At 42.5% G+C, this 8,596-nt stretch overlaps 1 protein-coding gene across 3 annotated transcripts in view; it reads left to right on the top strand.

The window, feature by feature from the left end:
* Nucleotides 1–3,320: 3,320 nt before the first annotated feature.
* The window catches only part of LOC130381341 (rab GTPase-activating protein 1), a 71,568-nt gene continuing 66,292 nt past the window's right edge, over nucleotides 3,321–8,596 (top strand). For 2 of the 3 annotated variants that reach the window (XM_056588870.1, XM_056588869.1), the window contains exon 1: nucleotides 3,321–3,397. The gene's annotated coding sequence lies outside the window, so the exon portion shown is untranslated. The remainder of the gene's footprint in view (nucleotides 3,398–8,596) is intronic. The other variant, XM_056588872.1, reaches the window with a different exon arrangement.

Below are 8,596 nucleotides of genomic sequence, written 5' to 3'. Positions count from 1 at the left end.
CTTCATTTCACTCGGTGGTGGCCTTTGATTCACTGATAATGTGGTCAGGATGTTACAGTACAAAATAACCCTTAGGTCCAAAGCTTCTGACAACCATTCTTGTATTTGTGGTGCATCATGGCTTGCAATAGCAGGTGGTCAATATTATGAGATCACTTTCATTGAGAGCCACGGCATCTCCGTTGCACTGAAGTTCAAGTTAGATTTCACCAGTGTAAATGTGTTCACTTTTACGCACCAAACTAAAGCCTTGTTTTGTTTCTCGTATGTTCCCTGGCGTATTCTTACTCGATATTCTACAAAGTTTGCCAACTTCTATGAAGTTTTCTGTCAGTGTACTTTGTATTTGGAACTTTGCTTTTTGATATTGTCGTGGTTGTCGTCTTTCGTGTTAACCTGTCATCAGACATATGTTGTTACTGCAAAAAGCCCGTACACAGAGTTAGCATTTTGTAGGCGTCCTGAATACTGTCTGGTGGTCAATTCCCTCCAGTGTAATGTGGCAGCAGCACCACCTGGAAGCATTCACTCAAAGAAACCATTAGGGCTTATTAGAATATAAGAACCCCACCATATCTACGTACCCTTATATAGTACGTAGATAGGGTCATATATATACGTACAGTATATCCAAGCAGCTTGGTATATATTCAGGAAAAGGCAGAAACTATCTCAATGTCTTTTGCTTTCGAAGGAGACAAGAATGGAAAGAATGGAGGATCTTTCATTTCCAACACAGGGGAAAGCCAGGGTTGTTTCTTGTTGTTGTTGCTGTCACTTTGAGCTGCATGGGGTGAAACATTGTTGGATCTGTTTTGTCAGCTGAGCGGTGGAATGTGCTCAAGGCCATTCATTGCACCGAGATATGTGCTGATGTATTACAACCCCCTGTATCTGTTTACAACCTCTCGTTTGAACTCATGTAATGTAAGTGCCATGCTATTTACAGTACAGTCCATCAATCCCCCAATATACACGTTATTTTTATTTTATTTTGAGTGTTTCAACATAAGATATGACAGGAGAAAAGGCTTGGGCAATTCGAGGAAAAACGCAACAGTTTCATATTTTTTCCACTAGAGGGGGGTAGATTGCTGTGTCTGGATTCTCAGGGAAACTTCATGTCACTCGTGGATTCAGCCGTTTTGGCACTATCATTAAGTATTAACACGAATGGCATAGTGATGTCAACGAAATAACTTGCAAGTGTTTGCTTTGCTAGTATTTTCTCATTTCTATATTGACATAAGCTTTGTTTGTATTATTATTATTGTTATTATTATTATTATTATTATTATTATTATTATTATTATTATTATTATTATTATTATTATTAATGTCACCATTATCCATACCCAAGATGACAGGGTTTAATGTTGAAACATTAATGTTTCAAATTACTTTAGAAAAAGGTACATTTCTGGTTTCCTTTGTTCATATCTGTTAGGCATTGATGCGTCCCATGTATGGTGTGATGTGCTTTGCACTGTTTCCCACACCTACACAGCTAATGGTGAACGAGTGTCCCTCCACATCCTGGCTCATGCATGCCATATATTCCCATTCTGTGACAGCCGAGGATGAATGGTGGTTTCTGTAGTTGTGATACAACACTCCCAGCGCTGTAAGAGTTCTGCACATGCCACTGTGTGGCCAGGCCAACTATTGTAGTTGCCTGCAGCATTTTAAATGTTTGCAAACAATATAATTGACAATAGAAATTCTATCTAATTATTATCGTTATTATTATCAATTTTTTTTCAGTTTTTGTGGGAATTTGTGGCAGGTATTCTAAGTGTGCTTTTCTTTTTGAAATTTGAAGGTTTATCAAGGTTGTTTCATATTTATATCAGCCAAAAGTAGATAACTAGAGAAGAAGCCTGCTTATCGATTACGAACTTAAGACGGAACGGAACCTTTGTTTTACTATAATGTCTGTTCATTAGACATTTCCCTTTGAAAATCAATTGTTGGATTGAACCTGCACATGAATCATATAGAGAGATGGTACCAGATCTCTCACCCCTCCTATCCAGCCATCTTTGGATTGGCTATGGAGCTTAGATTCACATGTGTGACAAACCTGTGATGACCAGCACTCTAAGGGTTAAACTCCAAGGGACAGATGGCGTAAGTATGTCAGACGTGACGGAAACCATCAGCTCCCTGCACAGTTTCCTATTTATTAAGCTGTCCCCGTATTAACTGAATAATACTGTATATGATATCCATTTATTTCCTCGGAAATACCCACCACTGTGAGAGAGATCTGTGATTTTGCTTACTGTAGGACAGGAACTAGACCAACGAGGACGGTCGCTGTGCCTCTATAAAGATATTTCTACAAATGTTACCTGTTGAACTATCTATTATGACATTGTATTTTTCTGGTGGTTGGGCTGTTTTGCAATTATTCACCGAGCAGGTTGGCCTTTGGGAGCGATGTGCTGCTCTGTTACCCTGAATGAAGAGGAACAGGTGATATCAGCCCCAGAACCCGATGCTTCAATAAAGAAAAACCAATCACAGGACATGCTGGTGTACTTTTTCTTGATCTAATGTATCTAACGTGCTGTTATAACGATCACAGGTCAGACTTTACCTCTTTAAGTTAATCCATCACCTTGAATCACCAAATAAAACTCATGAATTGAAATGGGTTTTCAAGAGGCGTGCCCTGGACCTATTAAATATTCTCAGAGTCCAGTTTTATAATCATCAAAAACCATTATTGCAAATGCAAATAAAATTGCTTTCCAAGGGCACATTGCGCAGCTTTAAATATGTGGGACTGAGTTCTCATGTAGGTGTTCAATGGTATTGTTTTGTGATTCACACACACTTACACAGACTCTCCCACACACAAGTAAATATATCATTATACACAGGTGCTGAAAAGCCAGGGGGGTTAATGGTCTGACTTATAAAGACATTTGAAAAGTCCGACTTCTATATGAGAACATTCATGAAGAATTAGTTTCAACATCATCACAGCTGCCGCTGAACTTGAAATTATGGGCGTGGCTATTGGCCCAACTGCGTTTATAAGTAGAGGCTGTAAACTCAAACCAAATAGACTACACGGTAGTACCCTCTCTACAATATTCCATCATCAATTAATTTCAATGGCAACGTAACCCCTACCTCGTTAGGTGAAGGCCGCATATACGTAGCTTACCAAAAAGTTTAATAGATTGTCCCTCAGCATCCTTATCATGTGGTAACGCTACCCTTCCTGCTGCACAGAAAGGAGGGCGTGACGGCGCATAGCATGCGCAGTGTCAGGTGGTTTGCTTCGGGTTGTGTTTACAGCTCGGCTGGGATGCTGTGGCTGGAATTGCTAGAGAGTACAATGTTGTGCCGAACGCCCATGAAATAACTATCACGGTGGAAAAAGGTAAGGCCAATGACACCTTTATGTGCATTCGTCTCTAAACGGAAATGCTCCGTTGATAATCGATATTCTCTTTCAATTTAGGTCTCAACTGTCATGATTACGCTTGTTTAGCTTCCCGCTAGCTCCCAGTCTGCGTCAGCCCCAGTCTCATCAAGGCCTGTCGGAGGGCTTCACTGACCGAGGGACAGTGCGGACACCTGTGTTTTAGGGTGGAATTTGGTGTTTCTTTATGTGCGGGAGTGCAAAACCCACTCTGCACCGTGGTGCCATGTCCCCCATGGATGTCCTCCATCCCTGGACAGCTGTCGTGGTTTGTCGGACAGCAGCGACCAGAAGGCTCGGTCGGGGTCCTCCCCGCTGATGGCCAGCTCTTCGCATCCACATTCGGTCTTTCCTGTAATAGTGGCTGACCAGCGCCGTCGTGTACACCTTGTTTTAACTTGGTGTTGGATCATCAGGCGTGGCTCCTGAGGGTGGCGCCCCGAGACGTCATGTCTAACACGTCTAATCTAAACAGTGAATATTAATTCTTATCAAGCCTTTGAATTAAACCCCGCACAATGCTAAAACATGGGCAGGCCATGTGTTCTGAATTGTATTAGTATATATAAACCCCACAAAAAATCAACAAATGTAATCTCGATCTTTGGCTCTGACAGTTAGACACATGCTGCTATAAGATAAGGTTTTCTATTCTTGGCCCTACGCCAACCTTCTGTATATGAGGCCCACTCCTCTGGCCCTCCTGTTGCACTTGGGTCATTCAGAACCGCACGTATTTGTAGGCATGTCTTCTCCAAGCAGGGGCTGGATGACTCGATGCAGGGAAACACTATGCCCTGATCGTTTTCACCCCAAATTGAACTGGCCTACCCAAACAGTAGACTGCAAACAGGCCTGTTATCCCAACGCATGAAGGTTCCCCAGCCGGGGTTGCCTTCCTGGGACCAAAGCTTTCATGTTGCTGAAACATTCAGAGAGCACATGCATCCTATGACATGTTGTCTGTGTGGAAGGTGTGCTGATGCTTGATAGCTAAGCCCAAGTCTTTCTCTGCTTTGAAACGGCCCCTAGTGAACGCTCCTGTGACTATAGTGCCGTCGGTGACTGGGCACATTTTTGGATAACATTGGCACCCAAAGTGGTCTTGCGTGTCTATCTGCAATAGAAGAGACTGTGTTTTTCCACCTTTCTACAATGGTCCTTTCTTGATCTGTGGGGCAATTGGTGTACAGAACTTTGTGTTCTCTAATGGTGGCACCAGAGGCCATTCTATGTACATTCAGCACACGGTGCAGAGCATATGGGCCACGCCAGCAGAGAACGTTTTAAACAATTATCCTATTGTATCAGTTACCACATTGTGTCTTTAAATTCATATCCATAATTCATAATTCATAAAATTCATAATACCCATAGCGTAGCTCATAAGGATGGGGGGGGAGAAATGATTCACGTGATTATCGCAATTCCTTGCTTCTTCAATTAGGGATGCAAATTATCGAGTAATTCATTAATCGATAGTTGTTTCATCTTATCGATCGATGATCGATTAATTGATAAGCGGCAATTCTTCTGAGAAGCTGAATCCTTCTGAATGTGACACATTTCGTGTAATCAAGGCGAAGTCGTGTAGTTTGTTGTACTTTAAAATGTACTTCCCATCATAGCTGTGCTTTGGAGTGTCATTGTCTCATTAACCAACTAAAGTGGATCCATACTGCACTCGTTTTGCCACTCATTACATGTGTCAGTGGCCCGTTTTTCGTTTGGGTCTTGTCCTGCAGGGATATGTTCCAATACCGTCTGTCCGTACTTACTAGCCAAAATTTTGAGTACGGCAGTACTCCATGCAGATCGGGGCGAAAAAGAAGTTATACTTCAAGGACCCGGAGATGCCGTACTCAAAACGGGCTAAGTCGTGAAGTGTGGATCGAAGGCCACTCCCCGTACTGGAAACTGGAACGGCAGCCTTCTAGCTGTAGCAGAAGGAGGCGGGAGCCAGGGACAAAGGCCAAAGGTCGGGCCATAGTTTCCACCTAGGGCAAATTATAGGAGTCAATTGTAGTTTTTATGTTTCTATAGCTTTATAAGCTGATAGGCGTAATAGTTACCCGTTCAAAGCGGGAGTTGATTGCGGGGGAGGAGCCACGGCGGGCAGTCGCTGATCGTAATTTCGGTTAGGTTGCACCACGGAGTACTCGATTTGGAACAGCACTCACATTTGAAAAATTAACGTAGTAGCCAGTGCGGATAGTATACTTCCTTTAAGTATACTCATGGAAGTACGGGTATTGGCCCTATATGATGTCTATGGGTATTGGAACACGGCACTGCTTTGCTTGTGTTCCCGCTTGTGTTCCCGCGTGTGCGTCAAGTACGTCTGGCGTCAACGTGCGCCCTCACGTGGACGGTTGGGGAATTACGGGGTTAAAATGCGATTAATTGCAAGTAATTTATTTTAATCGAGTAATCTCTTATCGACAATTAATCGATAATCGATTAATTGTTTGCATCCCTATCTTCAATACTTTTATCGACAAATATATAATTTGGTCATTAGAGTTGGGAATTAGTAATGGCCGTTGACTGATGCTATATGGCAAGAGGCATTCCGCCCCGTTTCTGCAGAAGCGTCCTTCAGAAAATGAAACCAAATGCCAAGAGAAAAAAAACGATTGAAACGATGGAATGCAGAGCATGTAGTCCTCCGAGTCTTTTTTGAATTAAATGAATGGGAAAGTAATTATAAAGAACAATAGAAAATGGAACCATCTATATTACAGTACCTGGGACCCAGATTCTGATCAACAACATGATTATAGCATGATTATAACATGTTATATCAGGAGGCTAATGTTGGACCAAGGTACCGATCACTGTATCGCTATAACATGTTGTATCAGGAGGCAAATGTAGGACCAAAGTAATGTAGGCACATATATTGATCAACAGTCAATATGCTAGTCGACCACGAAGATGATTGGAAGTTCCTTTATGCTTAAGTTACAATATGTCACATGAACACAGCATACTAGACTCAAGCATTGGCAACTTCTAACTGTTGATGGCATTCAAAAGCTCTCAAGGCTGTGATCTTTTTGTTGTTGTATTGATCTAATTGGACCCTTCTGCAATGATTGCAGTAATGCTACATTCAGCAGTCTTATTTCAAAGTGACTTAATAAATTGACTTAAACAATATACCATGAATAAAGTAGCATTCTAGGTTTTGGGACTGCAGAATCTGGTTTCTGAAATCCACCATCTGAATTGAGTTGATGTGTTTGCAAATGTTGTACCTCCAGACTTTAGGCAGACAAGGTATTTAAGTGAGGGGAGCCGTCTCTGGTTGGAAATGCAATTCCCTCTTATGTTTCATAGCATGGTGTGTGTTGTATTTAGAGAGTTTGGATCAAGGATTTGAAGGAGTTGTGCGACGATGCAATGCAGTTCATTGGAGGACCTATTGCAATTAGATCACTGTGTAAGCACACTTTGTTTGCATTCGTTTTTCCATTTTTCACATATATCCATGACCTACTCAGCACAGCTACTTGCTACTCTGGGCGGGCAGTAGCTCGGTAGGTAGAGTGGGTTGTCTGGTAACCGGAAGGGTGCTGGTTCGATCCCCGGCTCCTCCTAGCTGAGTGTCGAGGTGTCCTTGAGCAAGGCACCTAACCCTAACCCTAACTGCTCCCGACGAGCCTTGCATGGCTGACTCCGCTGTCCGTTGTGTGAATTTGCGCGTGCATGGTGAATGTAAAGGAATATTGTAAAGCGCTTTGGGTGGCCAATTGGTCAGAAAAGAGCTATATAAATGCAGTCCATTTACATTTATTACTTTTATGAGATGCTTCAATGAAATCTAGCAAAGAAAAAAACAGACATTTGAATGAGATGACTATAGAATATGTGTGGCCATACTGTTGTTAAAGACCTACAAAACAATTTGTAATCTTTTTATGTTTATATTCTCTAAACGACTAAATTGAGTCACCTTTGTCGCCTGAGAAAGATGCAGTGGCACCTCTGCCAGGTCTACTGGCATCAGGATTATAAACGTTTTAACTGCACGCACTTGACGTCTACACAACAATGAAACCGTGGGAATGAGGGACTGGTCTGGGGGGTGTTTGGTTAGTACAATGCAATACTTGCCTGGCCAAATCACACACCACCATCCTTCTCTACCTTCCCCTTTTCATCACTCGGTCCTCCTATTGTGCAGGCACCATTGTGAATACAGCACCAGGAAGGCTGCTCGATTATGGTAGAAAATCTAATCACCATTACTTTGGTCACCAATATTTGAATCACGATGATTCAAACGATAATTTTTGAGTTTGAAAACATGATGTCACTTTATTCGGATGCAGGTCCTCTCCCCAAAAACGCCTTTGTAAAGACTGAGGAACTATGAAATTTCGCCTTAAAAAATACACGAAAGTGGTCAAAAAGAAAATTGTGGTGATCGTTGACGCTTAAATACTGAAATCGAAGATCGAAATTCGATAATCGCCCAGCGCCCTACCAGGAAATACACTCCCCTATCTGGGACCCCCATGGTCCTTTTACTTTTTCGTCTTGTTAGCCTAGCCTTGCTACAGTGTGTTGCCAGGGGAAGGGGACTGTGACTAGGGAGTAGGCTGGGTCCGGGGTCCAGCTGGCGGCCCAGAACAGAACCTCCAGTGCAGCTGCGCCAAGGGAAAGGGAGGGAGGCTGAGAGTTAGAGAGATGTGCATGGGGTTCATGTGCGCATCACAATTCATGCTTGGATGTTTACGGAAATTCTACAGTCAATGAAAATGGTACTGTTGTTTCTTTGACAATTGTGGCATTGGTGGTGGGGGGGTTACAGATATAGGCACTTTTTATCTCTAGTCTTGCGCGGTGCGGGGGGCGACCAATATCGAGTTGTGGTGCCCTGTGGTGGCATGGATATTTGACGTTGACCGGGGGGGGGGGGAAGAGCGATAGATATAATATAGGTGGGTCAAAGTTACATGCGTAATCAGGGTTCTTTAAGTTGATGCATCATCATCACATCATCATTCATAGTAGTGAACATAGTTCAACCAATAGTACCATTTTTCTTTCATCTGTTTCCATACGGTTGTCCCGCAATAGCCTTCTTAACAGGTAATTGTTGATAAAGTGCTACACAAACCCAACTTACTTGGAAACATGCCTATTTAT

This window comes from Gadus chalcogrammus, chromosome 4 (genome assembly GCF_026213295.1).
Source record: "Gadus chalcogrammus isolate NIFS_2021 chromosome 4, NIFS_Gcha_1.0, whole genome shotgun sequence".
Taxonomy (NCBI): Eukaryota; Metazoa; Chordata; class Actinopteri; order Gadiformes; family Gadidae; genus Gadus; species Gadus chalcogrammus.
This window is presented reverse-complemented; position numbering and strand designations above follow the sequence as displayed.